A 22,187-nucleotide genomic window follows, 5' to 3' on the forward strand; every position below is an offset into this window, starting at 1 on the left:
GGGCAGACGAGGCAGTTAACGAGCTACTTGAAACAGCTGGGCTGGAAAATTCAAACTTCCCGCCAAAACCTCTGAATGGTGGATAGCAGTCAGGTGAGGCCGAGGAGGGGGAGGGGCCTGCTACACCCCCCACAATGGAGAGTTATGGAGGAGCTAGTTCAGAATGTGAAGAAGTCCAATCACAGGATGATAGCGAGGATGCCTCCCTCCCAGATGCCCAGCAAACAAAGAGGCTTGCATCAGAATTGTCCACTGATTCTCCTATAGCATATAGTGTCAAACTCAAGGCCCGCGGGCCAAATGTGGCCTGCGAGAGCTTAAAAGGTCTGATTGTCTAAAAATAAAATCAAAATAAAGTCAAATACGTGCAGTGACCAAAAGCTACATTTCCCACAATGCATGCTGATTATGTTACGCGCAAACTGGACTGCAATGTTTCTAAATCGATGTGATTTTCCCAACAAGCTGAATTGAGAAATACAAATAATGTTCCCAAAATGTCCAGGAAGAGAAATATTGATGCAGATGCCCTTCCATCTGCATCAATTTTTCTGTTTCAAGAAAGATTGGAAGGCAAATACATGTTTTTGCTTCAAGGAGAAGAAACGGTATGTCTTTTGTGTTGTGAGGCGGTGCCTGTTGTCAAAGAGTACGATCTACGTCCGCATTCTGAGACCAAACACGGAGCTCAGAGCCAACATCAGGCATCAAGAAAAACAACAAACTGCCAAAGAATTAAAAGGCAAACTGCAATCGCAGCAGAATGTGTTCGCTAAAACTGGAAACAATGCGGCAGTAAAAGCTAGCTTTGTTTGATATTTCAAGTTTGGAACAAAGCAAATGTCATAACTTTTCTTTATTCACTTGGATAGTTTGATCATTGATGGATGGAGTTGATGTGGGTTTCATCACCTGACAAATTAAAAGGATTTATGATATAATAACAGAACAACAAGCAAACATGTATTTTTTTTACATCTATGCAAATATATATGTAATATTTGTAACTTGAATAAGTAATAAATTCAGAGTTATTTAACATTTAGGAGTAGTTACATTTATAAGTTACATCTGGCCCTTTGAGGGCAACAATTATGCTGATGTGGCCCTCGGTGAAAATGAATTCGACACCCCTGTCCTATAGTCTCAGAGAAGAGGGGAAGAGCTGGGACTACCTCAGACAGTTCATCTGTGGAGGAGCCCAGAGTCTTCCCCTCCAATTCACCAAATGAGGTCTCTTTTTTAAATGTAGTTCTGCAATCAACCCCTAGAGACTCAAAGTTTAACAAAACCTTGCAACAGAGGCCAACCCCCAGAGTCCGACCGGGGAATAGAGCTCAACACCCTCGCCTCTCACCTGTAGAAGTGAAGGAAGAGCTCCATTCACAAGAAATTACATAACTGCTTTTAAGACATTTTAAGATTTCAAGATTTTAACCTCTTAAATATTTATGGCTTTAACGAAAAAAATGACCGGTATGACCTTTTAGAAGACCTGCAGTCCCACATGCTAGGTAGGGCACCACTAGTTTTAGGGGGTGATTTTAACTGTATTTTAAGCAGGAGTGACAGAAAAAGAGCAGGGGAATTTTTTAACGTTGACAAAACATCGGTTTTATTACAGGGCATATGCAAGGATTTTAAACTTCAGGACTGTTTTAAAACCATGCATCCCAGAGAGGAGGGCTTCACCTGGTTCAGTGGTGATGGCACCAGAGCCTCTCGTATAGACTACCTTTTTACACGGGACTGCCCACCAACCGATGCTAGATTGACCCCCGTTTTCTTTTCTGATCACCTGATGCTTTCCTGCACCCTATCACTCTCTTCGGGTGTGACTTCCGGAAGTGGTCTGTGGAAACTAAACTGCTCCCTTTTAAAAGAAGATGAAATAGTTAGTCAGTACCGGGAGCAGTACCACGAGTGGCAGACCCTTCAAGACTTTTACGATACACGTGCACACTGGTGGGAAATGGTGAAGGAAAAGACCCAGACTTTCTTTAGACAGGCAGGTAGGAGAAAAAAGAATAGGGAAAACAGACGCATGATGGGACTGCAGAAGCGACTACAGCGCTATTTTAAATTAAACCAACAAGGGATGGATTTTAATGATGAAATTAAACAAGTAAAAACAGAGATGTCGATTTTAGCAGATATTAAAAGTAAGGGTGTCATTTTAAGAAGCAGGGAACGAGAAATAGAGGAAGGAGAGAAGTGCACAAGGTATTTTTTTAAGAAAATTGTGAATAAAGGGGGGGCCATTTTAAAGCTAACAAAGGGGAACGGGTGCACAGTTGATTCAATGGAAGAAATTAAACAAGCTGTTGAACAATTTTATCGTGAATTGTACGAACAAAAACCTGTTGAAATGGACACCATGACAGAAGTTTTAAATTTCATAGAAAAAACAGTAAAAGACAGTGTGCTTTTAACCCAAGATTTTACAATTTCAGAGTTAAATAAATGTTTTACAAATTTTAAGAAAGGGAAGTCCCCAGGACAAGATGGACTTCCCGTAGCATTTTATTTGACCTTTTGGGATATTTTAGCACCTGACCTGTTTACTTTTTTTATGGAATTTGAGCAACTTGACCGACTTCCTGACAGTTTTAGAGCAGGGATAGTGACTCTTCTTCACAAAAAAAAAGACAAGACTGACTTGAAGAATTGGAGACCGATTACACTTTTAAACTTTGACTGTAAACTTTTTAGTAAACTTTTAGCCTCACGTATGTCCTTGTTTTTAGAAGACCTGATTCACCCGGATCAAGCCTGTGCCATCCCGGGGAGGAAGATAACCGACAGCCTCGTACTGATCCGAGACACCATCTGTTATGCGAGAGACAGAAACATTCGGCTAGCAGTCCTAAATTTAGACTTTGAGAAAGCCTTTGATCGGGTCTCGCACCAGTACCTTTTCCAGGTACTGCAAAAAATGGGGTTCCCAGAAAGGTTTATAGCTTGGGTGGGTCTGCTGTACCGGGGCATTACCAGCAAATTCCTAGTTAATGGGCATCTGACGAAAGCAGTAAACATCCACTGCGGTGTCCGTCAGGGTTGTCCGTTATCTGCCCTCCTCTACATCATCTGTGTGGAACCACTGGCACAGAGCTTGAGAAGGGACCACCGAATCAATGGGGTGAGAGTCCCGGGGTACTGGGGATTAAATTTGACAGGGAAGGAGGAGGGTCATCAAATTGGCCAGACGTGGTAGGGAAAGTCAAGCAAAGACTAGGATACTGGGGACTTAGAGGACTGACCATTGAAGGAAAGGTTTTAATCATCAAAGCCGTGATTTTACCTTTGCTTTTACTAATGACGCGACCTGGCTCAAAAGCCGTATCAAAAAGGAGGAAGCACACGGTTTGTAAGTTATAAGGAAATCAAATTTATTTAAAACAATTCGAACTTAAGCTACGAATTCAACAAAAGTAAAACAATGGGATGTGGCAATCAGTCATCAGTAGTGTAGTGGTGTTATGGAGCATAAATGTGCGGCAAAGGTGTTGTATGGTGCGAAACATATCAAAAGGATAAAGCAAACAATCCCAAAACATAATGCTGTTCTCACAAACCCAGCCAGGAACCAAAAGGGAAGAATTAACAAAATAAGGCGGCTTAAATCCACTCCCACAGACGGCCAGGTGTACGAGCTGCCGCAATCACTGCTGCACACTCCAATCAGCTTCCTGGTCTGAGGGAGGAGACAAAGGCTGTGTTCAAAACCGCCTACTTCTCCTACTATTCCTACTAGTCATACTTTTTTAAGTTCCCGGATGTACACTAGATACATACTAGATTCGCCGAAATGTTGAGTATTCATCATGAGGTTACTTGTCACACTCAAAATACCCAAGATGCAACGTAATGTGACCCATCGCCATTTGAACAGTCAAATTCCGTTAACGGGACGAGAGCAGTCAAAACGGCGAAACCGGAAGTGCGTTGCTCACTGCGGCTAGCTTTTGTAGCGCCGAATTCATGGGAACAAAATTATAAATAGCCGGTATTTTGTCAGATTTTTAACACCTTGGGGGTCTAAATGACTACTTTCTCCCCTGAAAATGTTTCAAATGTTGCTAAAGTTATATATTTACAGAGTTTATAGCTTAAGCGAAATCAGCTTTTCAGGCCGGCTGATTTTGGCTCAGGCAGGAGTGAAGTGCACTGTGTGTAAACGCTCTGCATACTGTCAGATCGATGAGTATGCCATTTTCAAGTGTGTAGTAGGCGGTTTCGAACACAGCCAAAGAAAGAGGGAGGAGAGAGACATGCCCAGCACAAGCCCCAGGGGCTGTGACACCCTCCCCCTAAAAAGAGGTTCAACATAGGGAACCGAAATATGTAAAAAACCTAGTAGGTACAACACACAACCAGCACTATTAAATGCTCAATGAAAAGTTATCAAAAAAAACAAATCAGAGAAAAAACACTTGCCCCATTAGCAGTTTAAAGTCCAACCACTGCCATCTGCCCCCAGCACACCAAACTCTTGCTCCTCAGCAACAGAGATTTGCCTAGGATTTCTGTGAGCATTTAAGAGGAGAAAGACAGGAGGCAGGAACAGACACCGCAAGCGGAACTGGAAGGGGACATCAACCGATCAAAGTTGTCCTAGCACACCAGGTCCCTCGCCAACCCATACTTCTAATGGGCCCGAGAGAGGGCATCCGCCACCACATTCTCTGATCCTTTTATGTATCGGATGTCCAACCCATAAGACTGCAACATCAGAGACCATCGTATCAGTCTCTGGTTTGGACACTGCAAGGAGTTCAAAAAGGTTAGTGGATTGTGATCCGTGTAGACCACCACGGGTGTAGTGCCTGAAACTACATACACGTCAAAATGTTTCAAAGCCCATATCAAAGCTAGTGCCTCCTTTTCGATGATTGAATAATTTAGTTGGTAGGAGTTAAACTTTTTTGAAAAAAAAAATTCACTGGCTTATCAACACCCAGATCATCAGCTTGCAATAGAACAGCACCTGCACCCACGTGACTCGCATCTACCTGCAGTGAAAAAGGGCGGTCAAACCGTGGTGCCTCAAGAACAGGAGCTGTACATAACAAGGCTTTAATGTTCTCAAAAGCCTGTTGACATTCAGGGGTCCATATATACACTGCCTTTGCCTTCAAAAGGTTAGTGAGTGGCGATGCAACAGTGGAAAAATTGCGACAAAAACACCTGTAGTAACCCACTAATCCAAGAAACCGCAACAGTTCCTTTTTCGTGGTTGGTACCGGATAATTTTCAACCGGGCTCACTTTAGCAGCCACAGGACGGACGCACCCCTGACCCACAACTCGGCCAAGATAAGTCACTGTCGCCTTGGCAAACTCAAATTTTGAGAGGTTCACGGTGAGACAGGCCTCAGCCAAGCGACCGAACAGCGCCCTGATGCGCTCGACATGCTGACGCCAAGAGTCAGAAAACACCACCACGTCATCCAAATAGACAGCGCAACCCTCCAGGTCCCCCAGAACACAAGTCATAAGGCGTTGAAATGTCGCTGGCGCATTTCTCAAGCCAAAAGGCATAACCTTGTAAGAAAACAAACTGTGCGGTGTCACAAATGCAGAAATTTCATGGGTCCGCTGAGTTAAAGGGACCTGTCAGTACCCTTTCAATATATCAAACTTACTTACAAACTTAGCATAACCAACCTCATCTACACAATCTTCCATACTAGGAAGTGGGAACGAGTCAGGTCTGGTGACAGCATTAACTTTCCTGAAGTCAGTGCAAAACCTTGGTGTGCCGTCTGCTTTGGGTACCGTGATGCAAGGCGATGCCCAGCTTGAGGAGGATGGCTCAGCTATTCCATTCTCCAACATATACTTAATTTCGGCATCCAGATACCTGCGTTTTTCAGCATTGAGACGAAAAAAACGTTGACGAATAGGCTGAACATCTCCCACCTCAATATCGTGTTCAATAAGGAGGGTCTGAGTAGGCGTATCACCAAACAAACATGGAAAAGACCTAATCAACTCTGCCAACTCTGCCCTTTCTAACTCTGGCAGATGTTGCAACAATGCCTCAAGGTTACAGAGAGCCTCAGAGTTTTTCAGCCGCCCATGTGTTAATGCTTGATCAACAGCTGGTAACCCATCCGCCTCCACCTCACTCACCAACAAAGGTGTAGTGACCGCTGATGCTCTAGTTGCTAAACATGCTGGATGAAAATTCACCGCGATAACCTGTGCACCATACCCAGGTGATTTTGACGCACGCTCATAATATGGTTTTAACAGGTTCACATGACACAATTGGGTGGTTTTCCTGCGCTCTGGAGTCGAAATCAAATAATTTAAATCAGAAAGCTTCCTTAAAACTGTGTGTGGGCCATTAAATTTGGCTTGAAATGGCGAGCCTATGATGGGCAACAGCGCCAGTACTCGATCACCAGGACTGAAAACCCACCGTTCCGTACGTCTATCATAGAGCTTTTTCATTTTTCCCTGCACATGCTCCATTTTCTCCCTGGCCAGTTCGCCAGCTGCATAAAGTCTACGCCGAAAACCATTCACATAGTCTAACAGGTTCTGGGGAGGGTCCTCCCCCATCCACTGGTCCCTCAAAATGGCTAACGGACCTCGTACAGTATGGCCGAACACCAAGTCATTTGGACTAAACCTTGTACTCTCTTGAACTACTTCCCTAGCCGCAAGCATTAACCAGGGCAAACCCTCCTCCCAGTCACCTTCCATTTGAATGCAATAAGAACGTAGCAACGACTTCAACGTTTGATGGAAACGTTCTAATGCTCCGTGACTTTGTGCATGGTACGCAGATGCTTTGTTATGTTTGATGTTAAGCTGCTTCAACACTTGAGAGAAAAGGTGTGAGGAGAAATTCAAACCCTGGTCACTTTGAATGATTTTTGGAATGCCAAATATAGAGATGAATTGTGACAACGCTCTCACCACCGACCTAGCAGTGATGGTACGCAACGGGTATGCTGCTGGATAGCGAGTGGCTTGGCACATTACAGTGAGAAGATAGATAGTACCGGATTTCGAGCGAGGGAGGGGGCCCAAACAGTCCACGATCACGTGCTCAAAAGGTTGATTGACTGCTGGAATTGGTAATAGAGGAGCAGGTTTTAGAGTCTGATTGGGCTTACTTGTTAGTTGGCATGTGTCCGGCCGAGTGAGGCACCTGGAAAAGAGGTGTCAGCCTCTGACAGTTCCAACTCATACTTACCTGGCAGGGGAGATACCATGATCAAGAAGGTGGTTCACCCAGGACGAGGCTCAGCCATTGCATACCGGCTGTACTGACCCTTACGAATTCCCCAAATGTGGGAATCTCGACTGCATAATTTCTGGTAGTGGGGGACTGCGTTCGCGCTCTCCCCTGATTTGACTGTTTAAAGTGAATATCCCTGGGCAACTCTACCTTGGTTTTTGTCCTGGCGTTGCTGCTTCAATAACGCCTTTCTATCTTTAAAACCCATGTTTTGCAAGGTTTGCTGAATGCTGCGGCTGTTCTGCACAGCTGATATGCAGCTGCGCAGTTGTCAGGTGATGTCATACAGTGCAGTCACCCCAGGCAGGTGGGCGTTGCCTTAGTGATGGCAACAACGGCAGCATTTCTACACTGGAGATATTAAGCCGTGAGGGTTTGCTTCAACTAAGTGTAGCCCTTCCTATTCCAGTTCAGATAAATAAGTGGACAAAAGTGGGTTCGTGCTGAGCTATAGTAAGTATGTGTACCTGGTAATGCAGTTACCCTAAAGTGAGTGGAGTCTGACAAGTTATACAATGAATTTCCAAAAGAAAATATTTATTGAAGCACCATTTATATGTTCAATAGAAAAAATAAAACTATGTAATTGTTCAAACAAAAAATCCACAAATGGGTAATCTCCCACTCTCAACTACTATGTTGCCCCCGTATAAGCTCACAAAATGAAAAAACAATAAATCAAAGGTACTCAATACTACACTTCAAACTATATGTCACTATATTCACTGCTTTTACCGACCACACCTCTAAACCGTGGCCACACTCTGCATAATTATAAGCCCTTCAGTACCTAAATTTAAGTACCAGCCCCTTCAACTTCAAAAGAGCATGGAAGAGTAGGCTCCTCCTCCTCTAACCCAGCACAACGTTGTCCCTGTAACTCAACATAAACATTGACAAAAAACCTCTCCCCCTTAATCAAAGACAAAACAAAAACAGCTGGCCAATACTTCCCTTAGACTAGGCTACTATTGCAGACAGTAGCCCCACAGTATAAAACCAAATGTTACCCACACTCCCGAAAGTAGAGCGTGAGGCTTACGTCACCCTTCTAGTCACAACACTCATACAAAACTGCACCGGTGCACCAAATAAAAGAAACAAAAAGCCGGCTATGAAAACAACAAACGTTGCAGGCCTGTTAATTCTCTCAAGTTTGTTCCCGTCAAAGTCTGTCTTTACTCACGACCCCAGCGAGCTGCAGTGGGTTGTCTGTGGTGTCACACGTCTCCCATGCAAACGTGGAGACACGAAGCGCGAGCCTCCCTTGGTGCCCGGAGGAACCACTGACTTTATCCTGGTCGCCAGTGGTGCTATCCGGGGCGCGTTGATCCCTCGGTGCCCGGAGGAACCACTGACTTTATCCTGGTCGCCAGTGGCGCTATCCAGGGCGCGTTGATCCCTCGATGGTTAACCTGGTGGAACCTCAGACGTCCCTGGTAGTCTGAGGCGCTAACCAAGCAACATTCACTACTTTGTCCTGCTATCAAAATAATCAGCAACAATCGGCGCGCTGGTGTACACTTCTTTTACTTTAGCTAGCTATCATGCACCACTCGGTCATGTTCGTTGCCTTATCGTGGTGTCTACACTCGTAGTACTTCACCAATAGTAAAAACAATGTTATAAATCAAATTCAAAAACCCGGATTGAGCTTGCGCCATAAAAAACAAAGTGTCACAATAAATGATAAATGACGACTTAACAGAGGAAACTAATCGTGTAACTCTCAAACACTTCTCCTAGCAAACCTGCCTGGAGCTGCCTCCCGTTCTCTCCCTCTCTTTTTCCCCAATTCCCGTGATACCCACCTGAACTTGCATATATTTCACAGTTATGTTCAAATTCAATATTTCACTTTATATCCCATATGGTGTGTTTTTGCCATGTTTTTACAAGTACAAATAAACAAAAAAAACGTAAAAATAAACTATTTATCATAAGTGTAACTATTTATTTATTACTGAGAATAAATTGACATACTGAACTGAAATCATGTGACTCGGGGATACCTCCGGGTTACACCCTCCCCCTTCAAATGGTCTGTATGTCCCCATCAGACCATGGGAACGATACGAATCATCAAACATGCAGTATTGGGGCTGACCCTGTCTTTGCTGACTGATACCCGTATGCCCTTGTGTTGAATAACTACCGGGCAATCTGAAGGTTTCCCCAATTCATCATAGGTGAACCGCAGCACTGGCTTTGGCTGTCGCCTCCCTCTAGGGGCATACTGTCCTATACCTTCACAGTCAATAGACACAATGACACTGTCCGTGTCATTTGCAGAACCTTCTGTTGGTTCTACGTGAGCTGGTTGCATATCCACATCACCATTATCTAATGCCAACCCTGCATCTGTCTCTATGATAGGAGGATTCTCTTCGCCGCTATTATCAGCCCCACTACTCTCTGCAGTAAGCTGTGCTGACGGTGGGGAAATTGCTTCCAACACATCTTGACCTCTATTCTCCATACTTGCAGCCACTTCCATGGATGGTGGGATATCAGGATCTAAACTTACAGTGACTCTAGGAGAATAATAGTCCCTATCCTCATCAGAGGAACTGGATTCATGATCAGTATGTTGGGTATGGTGACTGTTTCGTGTTCCCCGGTGTTTGTGCCGTGTAGCCACCCCCTTTGTGTGTGGCTCTGGCTCCTCTTTGTCATTATTCTTGGAATAGGGCAATCTTACCACCTCGCCAATTGGTAATAAATGATCCCTGTGTAAGGTTTTCACTACCCCTGCTCCCATTTCAGGTTGTACCCGATAAACAGGTAAGTTCGGCAACTTTTCAAGAACTACATAGGGCAGTGAACTCCATTTGTCTTTCAGCTTCTGTTAACCAGTTCCCCCTAATGCCCGCACAAGTACTCTGTCCCCCTTTTCAAGAGCCTGTTGGCGTACAGTTCGGTCATAAGCCCGTTTGTTCTTTTGATGGTTTTTAGTAGAGGCTTCCATGGCCAACTGGTATGCGTTCTTGAGGTCACCTCTCAAGTTGTCAACATACTTCTGGTGAGTGACTGCCTCCTCACTGTCAAACACTGCCCGAAAACACACATCTATGGGAAGGCGGGCCTCCCTCCCAAACATTAAGAAATAGGGGGAGTAACCAGTGGCATCATTTTGTGTGCAATTGTACGCATTAACAAGAGTGGATATTTGCTGACTCCCCCTTTGTTTCTTTCCAGAATCTAGAGTACCCAACATGGAGAGCAAAGTACGGTTAAACCTCTTAGGCTGAGGGTCTCCCTGAGGATGGTAAGGGGTCGTTCTAGACTTCCGTATACCCAACACTTTGAGCATCTCTTTGATTAGTCGGCTTTCAAAATCCCTCCCCTGATCGGAATGGAGCCGAGCAGGCAACCCACAGTTGACAAAAAAACTTCTCAACCAGTACTTTTGCAACCGTAGGGGCCTTCTGATCCCGAGTGGGATAGGCTTGGGCGTATCTTGTGAAGTGGTCTGTCACTACTAAAACATTCGTGACTCCGCGGGAATCTGGCTCTATTGATAAAAAGTCCATGCAAACCAGCTCGAGTGGTCCACTACTGGTAAGCTGGTTTAATGGAGCGGCACGTCCAGGGAGAGTCTTCCTAACTACACATCTGCCACAGTTCTTTATGTAGTTGGCTATGTCATTTGCCATCTTGGGCCAGAAGAATCTCTCCCTCATCAGTTCAATGACACGTTCAATGCCCAAGTGCCCTCCCTCATCATGTAGTGACTGTAGGGCAGGGACTCTCAACTGCTTGGGTAGCACGAACTGGGAAATCTGTTTCCCTAATTTCCTGACAGTGTTTCGATATAGCATTTCCCTTCTTGATAATAAGACGTGGCCACTCCCTTTGTAGGGCACTGAGTTCTGGGGAATCTCGTGGGGAGGCAATTGGTCTACCAGCTAGTAGGGCTTGTTTCATTTTACTAATGGTGTTATCGGCATCCTGTGCCACACGCAGCTCACCTAAACTAAAAGGCTCCAAATTCCCTTCGCTGACTTGTATGGAGTGAAAGTATGCCTGCGGGACGCACTGGGGTGGGGCACCCAACTGATCAATCCATCTGGTTGCAGGGTCATTGAGCACAGGGGTGTGAATGGGCTCACAGATGGCTTTGACCCCAGCAGGGGTAATACACCCGACCTGCTCAACTACATTTCGGGACAAAAGGTCAGCGTCTACATTTTTGCGCCCTGGTCTGTATTTTATGCAGAAATCATACACAGACAAGGGCGCCAACCACCTATGGCCACAGGAATTCAGCTTAGCACTAGTCAGGACGTAGGTTAATGGATTATTGTCTGTGCGTACAGTAAAGCGAAGGCCATAAAGGTAGTCATGAAATTTATCCACTACGGCCCATTTTAGGGCTAGAAATTCAAGTTGATGAACTGGGTAGTTGCGTTCTGAAACACTGAGCTTTCTGCTTGCAAATGCTACCGGTCGCAGGCCGTCTGGGTATTCTTGGTTGAGCACAGCTCCCAGGCCATCGAAACTGGCATCCACATGCAGTATGTAAGGGTGGGTTGGATCAGCGAATGCTAACACTGGGGCCTGAATCAAGCAAGTCTTAATTTTTTGGAATGACTCGGTACAGGCGGGAGTCCATCGTTCCCCAAATGGCTCAGCCTTGCTCAAGTAGTGTTTTCCCTGTTCGTTTTGTTTTGGTCATCCCCGTCTGGGGGGCTCATAACCTCTTGTTAGGTCAGTCAGGGGGCGCACAATTGCAGAGTAGTTGGCGATAAATCGTCTGTAATAACCACAAAACCCTAAAAATGACTGCAATGACTTCAGGTTTGTGGGTTGTGGCCACTGGGCCACCGCCTTAATCTTGTCTGCGTCTGTGGAGACCCCATCTTCAGATACAATGTGCCCTACATACTTAACACAAGTTCGAAAGAACTGACACTTGTCAATGGATACTTTCAGCCCAAATTCCTCCAGGCGGTCCAAGACTTTAAGCAACCGCTCTTCGTGCTCTTCGATTGTGTGGCTGAACACAATTATGTCATCCAGGTACACTAAGCACCGCAACAAGTGCATATCTCCCACTGCTTTCTCCATCAAACGTTGGAACGTCGCAGGAGCGCTCATGATGCCCTGCGGCATTCGTTTGAATTGATCGAAACCCAGTGGACAGATAAAAGCGGTCTTCTCCATGTCCTCGTCACACATAGGAATTTGGTAATAACCGCTTCTTAAATCCAAAACAGAAAACCACTTGCTCCCAGATAGACAGTCAAGGGCATCATCTATCCTAGGTACTGTGTACTGATCTGGGATAGTGTGTGTGTTTAGGGTTCTGTAATCGATACACATGAAAATTTTGCGACTCTTTTTCCTTGCTACGACAATGGGCGATGCGTACGGGCTGCGTGATTCCTTGATTATTCCGGCGGCCAACAACTCCTGTAGATGTCGCCGTACATCATCAATATCTCCAGGAGCAATGCGTCTGGATCGTTCTCTAAAAGGTCGGGAGTCTGAAAGCCTAATGTGGTGCTCCACATCTTTAGCCAATCCTACATCCCATTCCTCCACAGAGAACACTTTAGTCCTTTCTGCTAACTTCTGAGCTAGTCTGTCCCGCCACTTCTGAGGTAACAGGGAGTCTCCGAAATCAAACAAAGCTGGATCAATGTCATCCTGGACGGATGGGGCCTGTGCAAGACCAGTCACCACGTCGGCTCTATGGATCTGCGCTATGACCGTCCCTTTGGGGATGGATTTTGTTTTCAGGGAGACATTCTTTAGGAGAACTTTACAACGGTCTTTATTCAGGTCAGCTGGTAACAACACACAGGGAGGCAAGGCCACCCCTTGTGGTAAGGCACTTGAGCTATCCACAACCAGTATCCCAGGATTCCCTGCCCCGTCAAGGGTAGCTTTGCCGACAGCTACACAGGATTCCCCTGGCGTCAAAGTAAGTGGCCCTGGGCCCACCCACTTAACCTGCCCCACATGATCTGAAGTAAGACTCTTCAGTGTTTCAGGGTTTGGTGTCGGGAGACCAGCAGTCACTCTCCAGGCCATCGCAGAGTGGTGTCCCGCTGCTCTGCTATTTGTCACCAGTTCATGGTGAAATGCCCTTGCATTAGTACCTATAATCACTGAAACTTGGTCTGGTCCTTGGGGGTCAGGGCATACCAACGCCAGGACTGTCTGGGTAAGGAAACGGCCTTCACCATCTTGGATCTGCATGGAGACTGCCACGTAACCCAGGTAAGGGTAGCTACTGTCACTTAGGCCCCAGATGCATAACCTTGAAATAGGCTGGATGGTGAGATGAGACAAATGCTCACGGTACCTCTTCTCGAAAATAATGGTAACAGTAGACCCGCTATCCATCGATCTTCACAGGGCTCAGAGACGGTTTTCCCACTAATCCGTCAGGAAGGAGGGAGGCTACTGGGGTTTCCACTTGGCTTTTCTTCACCGGGCAATTTGTATCAGCTGAGTCAGGGTTGTTCTGAGAGGAGTCTTCCCCTTTTTGTTTACGCAAGCTGCGAATTAGTCGAGTGATGACTTTACCCGAATCTTCTTCAGCAGTGCACCGTGGCTATATGTCCATCCTGCCCACAATGATAGCAGAAATACTCCCCTAATCCACTAGAAGGCTGAGCCATCCTGCTGTTAGCAGACACTGGTTTGGGATAAGTGTCACCCCCACACTGAGGCTTCCATGCTGGGGATGCACTGTAAGGCACACTGCGGTGGTTCACAGTCATAATCTGCAGTTGTTGCTGAAGGTCAGCTACCTGTCTCTGTAGGGCCCTGACCTCACTGTCGTTGTCCATAGGATTACTGTGTGGGGCTACGGTAGTCTCAGTCTCCCTGCTCGGTGCTGTGTGTCGTGCTTCATTGGCTGTCAATTTAGCAACTACCACTCTGAGCTTGTCCAATTCTGCCCGTAGCTTAGCTGCATCAGTGGAACTCAGCGGCTCATCCTCAGTTGTTTTAACTTGCCGTACGGTAGCTTTAGCATTCAGTGTTGTTGACTTCTGTCTCACTGACTGCTGGTCTTCCTCTTCACGTATCTCAGTTACAAGTTGTAAGAATGAAGGGGGGTTGACTTTGCGTTCACGGAGACGTAGTTGTACTAACACAAGGTCTGACTCAATCGCGCCCCGTAGAAGTTGTTCAATACGCACCTGTCTCTTTGGGTAGCTGTCACCCCACCCCTAAGAACGACCTTAGTTAATGCATGTTCAATGCGACGCAAGAAATCCGACAACCTCTCTCCTTGATTTTGGCGCAGCAATCTGAATGCATAATACAAGTCTTCTCCTGATACAGAAGACCCAAAGGCACGCTCTAAGGCCTCGAGATAATCCTTGGGTGTGGCGTTGGGGTCACTAGACCTAACTGCTTGTGCGATCTCTAATGCAGGGCCTTTTAAGCTCTCAATGATGCGCTTGCGTTTTTCCCCAGTAGAGCACTCGGGCTCAGGCACACTGAGTGTCCAGGGCTCCCCTCCCGTACTAGGTATCACATCAAGAGGAATTGCTTTTATATTCACTACCTGACTGCAAGAACAAAGCACCATCAATCCATTACTTTGAGGATCGAACATCCTTCCCTTCACTTTAACTCGACCAAGACGTTTAAGGGAATTGAGTGTTTCTTCTAATGTGTCCATGCTGACATCAGCTGGAACTTGGCCGACAACTAAGGCATGTTTGAGGTCTAGCCCCTCACGCTTACACCAATTAATTAACACTGACATGTCTACTGATAAGTTATTATGTTAAACTTAGACTACTCCACTCACTTAAACATAAACATAAATAATACACCCACTGCTAAACAAATCCCATCCTCGTCGCCATTTTATGTAGCCCTTCCTATTACCGTTCAGATAAATAAGTGGACAAAAGTGGGTTCGTGCTGAGCTATAGTAAGTATGTGTACCTGGTAATGCAGTTACCCTAAAGTGAGTGGAGTCTGACAAGTTATACAATGAATTTCCAAAAGAAAATATTTATTTAAGCACCATTTATGTAATAGTTCAAACAAAAAATGCACAAATGGGTAATCTCCCACTCTCAACTACTATGTTGCCCCCGTATAAGCTCTCAAAATGAAAAAACAATAAATCAAAGGTACTCAATAGTACACTTCAAACTATATGTCACTATATTCACTGCTTTTACCGACCACACCTCTAAACCGTGGCCACACTCTGCATAATTATAAGCCTTTCAGTACCTAAATTTAAGTACCAGCCCCTTCAACTTCAAAAGAGCATGGAAGAGTAGGCTCCTCCTCCTCTAACCCAGCACAACGTTGTCCCTGTAACTCAACATAAACATTGACAAAAAACCTCTCCCCCTTAATCAAAGACAAAACAAAAACAGTTGGCCAATACTTCCCTTAGACTAGGCTACTATTGCAGACAGTAGCCCCACAGTATAAAACCAAATGTTACCCACACTCCCGAAAGTAGAGCGTGAGGCTTACGTCACCCTTCTAGTCACAACACTCATACAAAACTGCACCGGTGCACCAAATAAAAGAAACAAAAAGCCGGCTATGAAAACAACAAACGTTGCAAGCCTGTTAATTCTCTCAAGTTTATTCCCGTCAAAGTCTGCCTTTACTCACGACCCCAGCGAGCTGCGGTGGGTTGTCCGTGGTGTCACACGTCTCCCATGCAAACGTGGAGACACGAAGCGCGAGCCTCCCTCGGTGCCCGGAGGAACCACTGACTTTATCCTGGTCGCCAGTGGTGCTATCCGGGGCGCGTTGATCCCTCGGTGCCCGGAGGAACCACTGACTTTATCCTGGTCGCCAGTGGTGCTATCCGGGGCGCGTTGATCCCTCGGTGCCCGGAGGAACCACTGACTTTATCCTGGTCGCCAGTGGCGCTATCCAGGGCGCGTTGATCCCTCGAAGGTTAACCTGGTGGAACCTCAGACGTCCCTGGTAGTCTGAGGCGCTAACCAAGAAACATTCACTACTTTGTCCTGCTATCAAAATAATCAGCAACAATCGGCGCGCTGGTGTACACTTCTTTTACTTTAGCTAGCTATCATGCACCACTCGGTCATGTGCGTTGCCTTATCGTGGTGTCTACACTCGTAGTACTTCACCAATAGTAAAAACAATGTTATAAATCAAATTCAAAAACCCGGATTGAGCTTGCGCCATAAAAAACAAAGTGTCACAATAAATGATAAATGACGACTTAACAGAGGAAACTAATCGTGTAACTCTCAAACACTTCTCCTAGCAAACCTGCCTGGAGCTTCTTCCTCCCGTTCTCTCCCTCTCTTTTTCCCCAATTCCCGCGATACCCTCCTGAACTCGCATATATTTCACAGTTATGTTCAAATTCAATATTTCACATTATATCCTATATAGTGTGTTTTTACCATGTTTTTACAAGTAAAAATAAACAAAAAAAGTAAAAATAAATTATTTATCATAAGTGTAACTATTTATTTATTACTGAGAATAAATTGATATACTGAACTGAAATCACGTGACTCGGGGATACCTCCGGGTTACATAAGAATTTTCCCACTGTGTGTGTGTGTGTGGCTCTAGAGATGGGGAGAGTGGAAAAACTAAATAAATTTGTGCTCCAAGTTCCTTGGTTGTTGAAACAAGAACTGATCAGAAAGATGAAGAAAAGCCGGAGTGTTTTAATCTGCAAGCTTTTCAGATTCAGGTTAGCTGCTGGCATGGCACTGCAGACAGTTGAATTTGCTGCACCGTCCGGCCGAGTGAGGCACCTGGAAAAGAGGTGTCAGCCTCTGACAGTTCCAACTCATACTTACCTGGCAGGGGAGATACTATGATCAAGAAGGTGGTTCACCCAGGACGAGGCTCAGCCATTGCACACCGGCTGTGCTGACCCTTGCGAATTCCCCAAATGTGGGAATCTCGACTGCATAATTTCTGGTAGTGGGGGACTGCGTTCGCGCTCTCCCCTGATTTAACTGTATAACGTGAATGTCCCTGGGCAACTCTACCTTGGTTTTTGTCCTGGCGTTGCTGCTTTAACGACACCTTTCCATCTTTAAAACCCATGTTTTGCAAGGTTTGCTGAATGCTGCGGCAGGTCTGCACAGCTGATATGCAGCTGCGCAGTTGTCAGGTGAGGTCATACGGTGCAGTCCCCCCAGGCAGGTGGGCTTTGCCTTAGTGATGGCAACAACGAGATGAGAATACGGCAGCATTTCTGCACTGGAGATATTAAGACGTGAGGGTTTGCCTCAACTAAGAATTTTCCCAGTGTTCGTTGGGTGTGGCTCTAGAGATGGGGAGAGTGGAAAAACTAAATCAATTTGTGCTCCAAGTTCCTTGGTTGTTGAAACAAGAACTGATCAGAAAGATGAAGAAAAGCCGGACTGTTTTAATCTGCAAGCTTTTCAGATTCAGGTTAGCTGCTGGCATGGCACTGCAGACAGTTGAATTTACTGCACCGTCCGGCCGAGTGAGGCACCTGGAAAAGAGGTGTCAGCCTCTGACAGTTCCAACTCATACTTACCTGGCAGGGGAGATACCATGATCAAGAAGGTGGTTCACCCAGGACGAGGCTCAGCCATTGCACACCGGCTGTACTGACCCTTGCGAATTCCCCAAATGTGGGAATCTCGACTGCATAATTTCTGGTAGTGGGGGACTGCGTTCGCGCTCTCCCCTGATTTGACTGTATAACGTAAATATCCCTTGGCAACTCTCCCTTGATTTTTGTCCTGGCGTTGCTGCTTTAAGGACACCTTTCCATGTTTTAAACCCATGTTTTGCAAGGTTTGCTGAATGCTGCGGCAGGTCTGCACATCTGATATGCAGCTGCGCAGTTGTCAGGTGAGGTCATACAGTGCAGTCCCCCCAGGCAGGTGGGCGTTGCCTTAGTGATGGCAAAAACGAGATGAGAATACGGCAGCATTTCTGCACTGGAGATATTAAGCCGTGAGGGTTTGCCTCAACTAAGAATTTTCCCAGTGTTCGTTGGGTGTGGCTCTAGAGATGGGGAGAGTGGAAAAACTAAATCAATTTGTGCTCCAAGTTCCTTGGTTGTTGAAACAAGAACTGATCAGAAAGATGAAGAAAAGCCGGACTGTTTTAATCTGCAAGCTTTTCAGATTCAGGTTAACTGCTGGCATGGCACTGCAGACAGTTGAATTTGCTGCACCGTCCAGCCGAGTGAGGCACCTGGAAAAGAGGTGTCAGCCTCTGACAGTTCCAACTCATACTTACCTGGCAGGGGAGATACCATGATCAAGAAGGTGGTTCACCCAGGACGAGGCTCAGCCATTGCACACCGGCTGTGCTGACCCTTGCGAATTCCCCAAATGTGGGAATCTCGACTGCATAATTTCTGGTAGTGGGGGACTGCGTTCGCGCTCTCCCCTGATTTGACTGTATCACGTGAATGTCCCTGGGCAACTCTACCTTGGTTTTTGTCCTGGCGTTGCTGCTTTAACGACACCTTTCCAGCTTTAAAACCCATGTTTTGCAAGGTTTGCTGAATGCTGCGGCAGGTCTGCACATCTGATATGCAGCTGCGCAGTTGTCAGGTGAGGTCATACAGTGCAGTCACCCCAGGCAGGTGGGCGTTGCCTTAGTGATGGCAACAACGAGATGAGAATACGGCAGCATTTCTGCACTGGAGATATTAAGCCGTGAGGGTTTGCCTCAACTAAGAATTTTCCCAGTGTGGGTTGGGTGTGGCTCTAGAGATGGGGAGAGTGGAAAAACTAAATCAATTTGTGCTCCAAGTTCCTTGGTTGTTGAAACAAGAACTGATCAGAAAGATGAAGAAAAGCCGGACTGTTTTAATCTGCAAGCTTTTCAGATTCAGGTTAGCTGCTGGCATGGCACTGCAGACAGTTGAATTTACTGCACCGTCCGGCCGAGTGAGGCACCTGGAAAAGAGGTGTCAGCCTCTGACAGTTCCAACTCATACTTACCTGGCAGGGGAGATACCATGATCAAGAACGTGGTTCACCCAGGACGAGGCTCAGCCATTGCACACCGGCTGTGCTGACCCTTGCGAATTCCCCAAATGTGGGAATCTCGACTGCATAATTTCTGGTAGTGGGGGACTGCGTTCGCGCTCTCCCCTGATTTGACTGTATAACGTGAATATCCCTGGGCAACTCAACCTTGGTTTTTGTCCTGGCGTTGCTGCTTTAACGACACCTTTCCATCTTTAAAACCCATGTTTTGCAAGGTTTGCTGAATGCTGCGGCAGGTCTGCACAGCTGATATGCAGCTGCGCAGTTGTCAGGTGAGGTCATACGGTGCAGTCCCCCCAGGCAGGTGGGCTTTGCCTTAGTGATGGCAACAACGAGATGAGAATACGGCAGCATTTCTGCACTGGAGATATTAAGACGTGAGGGTTTGCCTCAACTAAGAATTTTCCCAGTGTTCGTTGGGTGTGGCTCTAGAGATGGGGAGAGTGGAAAAACTAAATCAATTTGTGCTCCAAGTTCCTTGGTTGTTGAAACAAGAACTGATCAGAAAGATGAAGAAAAGCCGGACTGTTTTAATCTGCAAGCTTTTCAGATTCAGGTTAGCTGCTGGCATGGCACTGCAGACAGTTGAATTTACTGCACCGTCCGGCCGAGTGAGGCACCTGGAAAAGAGGTGTCAGCCTCTGACAGTTCCAACTCATACTTACCTGGCAGGGGAGATACCATGATCAAGAAGGTGGTTCACCCAGGACGAGGCTCAGCCATTGCACACCGGCTGTGCTGACCCTTGCGAATTCCCCAAATGTGGGAATCTCGACTGCATAATTTCTGGTAGTGGGGGACTGCGTTCGCGCTCTCCCCTGATTTGACTGTGTAACGTGAATATCCCTGGGCAACTCAACCTTGGTTTTTATCCTGGCGTTGCTGCTTTAACGACACCTTTCCATCTTTAAAACCCATGTTTTGCAAGGTTTGCTGAATGCTGCGGCAGGTCTGCACAGCTGATATGCAGCTGCGCAGTTGTCAGGTGAGGTCATACAGTGCAGTCACCCCAGGCAGGTGGGCTTTGCCTTAGTGATGGCAACAACGAGGTGAGAATACAGCAGCATTTCTGCACTGGAGATATTAAGCCGTGAGGGTTTGCCTCAACTAAGAATTTTCCCAGTGTGGGTGGGTGTGGCTCTAGAGACGGGGAGAGTGGAAAAACTAAATCAATTTGTGCTCCAAGTTCCTTGGTTGTTGAAACAAGAACTGATCAGAAAGATGAAGAAAAGCCGGACTTTTTTAATCTGCAAGCTTTTCAGATTCAGGTTAGCTGCTGGCATGGCACTGCAGACAGTTGAACTTACTGCACCGTCCGGCCGAGTGAGGCACCTGGAAAAGAGGTGTCAGCCTCTGACAGTTCCAACTCATACTTACCTGGCAGGGGAGATACCATGATCAAGAAGGTGGTTCACCCAGGACGAGGCTCAGCCATTGCACACCGGCTGTACTGACCCTTGCGAATTCCCCAAATGTGGGAATCTCGACTGCGTAATTTCTGGTAGTGGGGGACTGCGTTCGCGCTCTCCCCTGATTTGACTGTATGATGTAAATATCCCTGGGCAACTCAACCTTGGTTTTTGTCCTGGCGTTGCTGCTTTAACGACACCTTTCCATCTTTAAAACCCATGTTTTGCAAGGTTTGCTGAATGCTGCGGCAGGTCTGCACAGCTGAAATGCAGCTGCGCAGTGTTCGTTGGGTGTGGCTCTAGAGATGGGGAGAGTGGAAAAACTAAATCAATTTGTGCTCCAAGTTCCTTGGTTGTTGAAACAAGAACTGATCAGAAAGATGAAGAAAAGCCGGACTTTTTTAATCTGCAAGCTTTTCAGATTCAGGTTAGCTGCTGGCATGGCACAGCAGACAGTTGAATTTACTGCACCGTCCGGCCGAGTGAGGCACCTGGAAAAGAGGTGTCAGCCTCTGACAGTTCCAACTCATACTTACCTGGCAGGGGAGATACCATGATCAAGAAGTTGGTTCACCCAGGACGAGGCTCAGCCATTGCACACCGGCTGTGCTGACCCTTGCGAATTCCCCAAATGTGGGAATCTCGACTGCATAATTTCTGGTAGTGGGGGACTGCGTTCGCGCTCTCCCCTGATTTGACTGTATCACGTGAATGTCCCTGGGCAACTCTACCTTGGTTTTTGTCCTGGCGTTGCTGCTTTAACGACACCTTTCCATCTTTAAAACCCATGTTTTGCAAGGTTTGCTGAATGCTGCGGCAGGTCTGCACATCTGATATGCAGCTGCGCAGTTGTCAGGTGAGGTCATACGGTGCAGTCCCCCCAGGCAGGTGAGCGTTGCCTTAGTGATGGCAACAACGAGATGAGAATACGTCAGCATTTCTGCACTGGAGATATTAAGCCGTGAAGGTTTGGCTCAACTAAGAATTTTCCCAGTGTGGGTGGGTGTGGCTCTAGAGATGGGGAGAGTGGAAAAACTAAATCAATTTGTGCTCCAAATTCCTTGGTTGTTGAAACAAGAACTGATCAGAAAGATGAAGAAAAGCCGGACTGTTTTAATCTGCAAGCTTTTCAGATTCAGGTTAGCTGCTGGCATGGCACTGCAGACAGTTGAATTTGCTGCACCGTCCGGCCGAGTGAGGCACCTGGAAAAGAGGTGTCAGCCTCTGACAGTTCCAACTCATACTTACCTGGCAGGGGAGATACCATGATCAAGAAGGTGGTTCACCCAGGACGAGGCTCAGCCATTGCACACCGGCTGTGCTGACCCTTGCGAATTCCCCGAATGTGGGAATCTCGACTGCATAATTTCTGGTAGTGGGGGACTGCGTTCGCGCTCTCCCCTGATTTGACTGTATAATGTGAATATCCCTGGGCAACTCTACCTTGGTTTTTGTTCTGACGTTGCTGCTTTAACGACACCTTTCCATCTTTAAAACCCATGTTTTGCAAGGTTTGCTGAATGCTGCGGCAGGTCTGCACAGCTGATAT

The 22,187-nt window shown here is 46.5% G+C and overlaps 9 non-coding genes across 9 annotated transcripts; all 9 read left to right on the forward strand.

Moving 5' to 3' along the window:
* The first annotated feature begins 7,201 nt into the window (after window positions 1–7,201).
* Window positions 7,202–7,365, forward strand: LOC142366016 (U1 spliceosomal RNA). The gene has a single exon (XR_012766696.1). It is a non-coding gene; the product is annotated as a U1 spliceosomal RNA (small nuclear RNA).
* Window positions 7,366–17,034: 9,669 nt separating this feature from the next.
* Window positions 17,035–17,198, forward strand: LOC142402035 (U1 spliceosomal RNA). Its single transcript, XR_012773270.1, has one exon. It is a non-coding gene; the product is annotated as a U1 spliceosomal RNA (small nuclear RNA).
* Window positions 17,199–17,747: 549 nt separating this feature from the next.
* Window positions 17,748–17,911, forward strand: LOC142402314 (U1 spliceosomal RNA). Its single transcript, XR_012773343.1, has one exon. It is a non-coding gene; the product is annotated as a U1 spliceosomal RNA (small nuclear RNA).
* A 549-nt stretch (window positions 17,912–18,460) lies between these two features.
* On the forward strand, window positions 18,461–18,624 carry LOC142401837 (U1 spliceosomal RNA). Its single transcript, XR_012773221.1, has one exon. It is a non-coding gene; the product is annotated as a U1 spliceosomal RNA (small nuclear RNA).
* A 549-nt stretch (window positions 18,625–19,173) lies between these two features.
* Window positions 19,174–19,337, forward strand: LOC142402042 (U1 spliceosomal RNA). The gene has a single exon (XR_012773272.1). It is a non-coding gene; the product is annotated as a U1 spliceosomal RNA (small nuclear RNA).
* Window positions 19,338–19,886: 549 nt separating this feature from the next.
* Window positions 19,887–20,050, forward strand: LOC142401844 (U1 spliceosomal RNA). The gene has a single exon (XR_012773223.1). It is a non-coding gene; the product is annotated as a U1 spliceosomal RNA (small nuclear RNA).
* Window positions 20,051–20,598: 548 nt separating this feature from the next.
* LOC142365775 (U1 spliceosomal RNA) lies at window positions 20,599–20,762 on the forward strand. The gene has a single exon (XR_012766648.1). It is a non-coding gene; the product is annotated as a U1 spliceosomal RNA (small nuclear RNA).
* Window positions 20,763–21,166: 404 nt separating this feature from the next.
* LOC142402054 (U1 spliceosomal RNA) lies at window positions 21,167–21,330 on the forward strand. The gene has a single exon (XR_012773277.1). It is a non-coding gene; the product is annotated as a U1 spliceosomal RNA (small nuclear RNA).
* Window positions 21,331–21,878: 548 nt separating this feature from the next.
* LOC142401859 (U1 spliceosomal RNA) lies at window positions 21,879–22,042 on the forward strand. Its single transcript, XR_012773227.1, has one exon. It is a non-coding gene; the product is annotated as a U1 spliceosomal RNA (small nuclear RNA).
* The last annotated feature ends 145 nt before the right edge of the window (window positions 22,043–22,187 follow it).

Source organism: Odontesthes bonariensis, chromosome 2, assembly GCF_027942865.1.
Source record: "Odontesthes bonariensis isolate fOdoBon6 chromosome 2, fOdoBon6.hap1, whole genome shotgun sequence".
Taxonomy (NCBI): Eukaryota; Metazoa; Chordata; class Actinopteri; order Atheriniformes; family Atherinopsidae; genus Odontesthes; species Odontesthes bonariensis.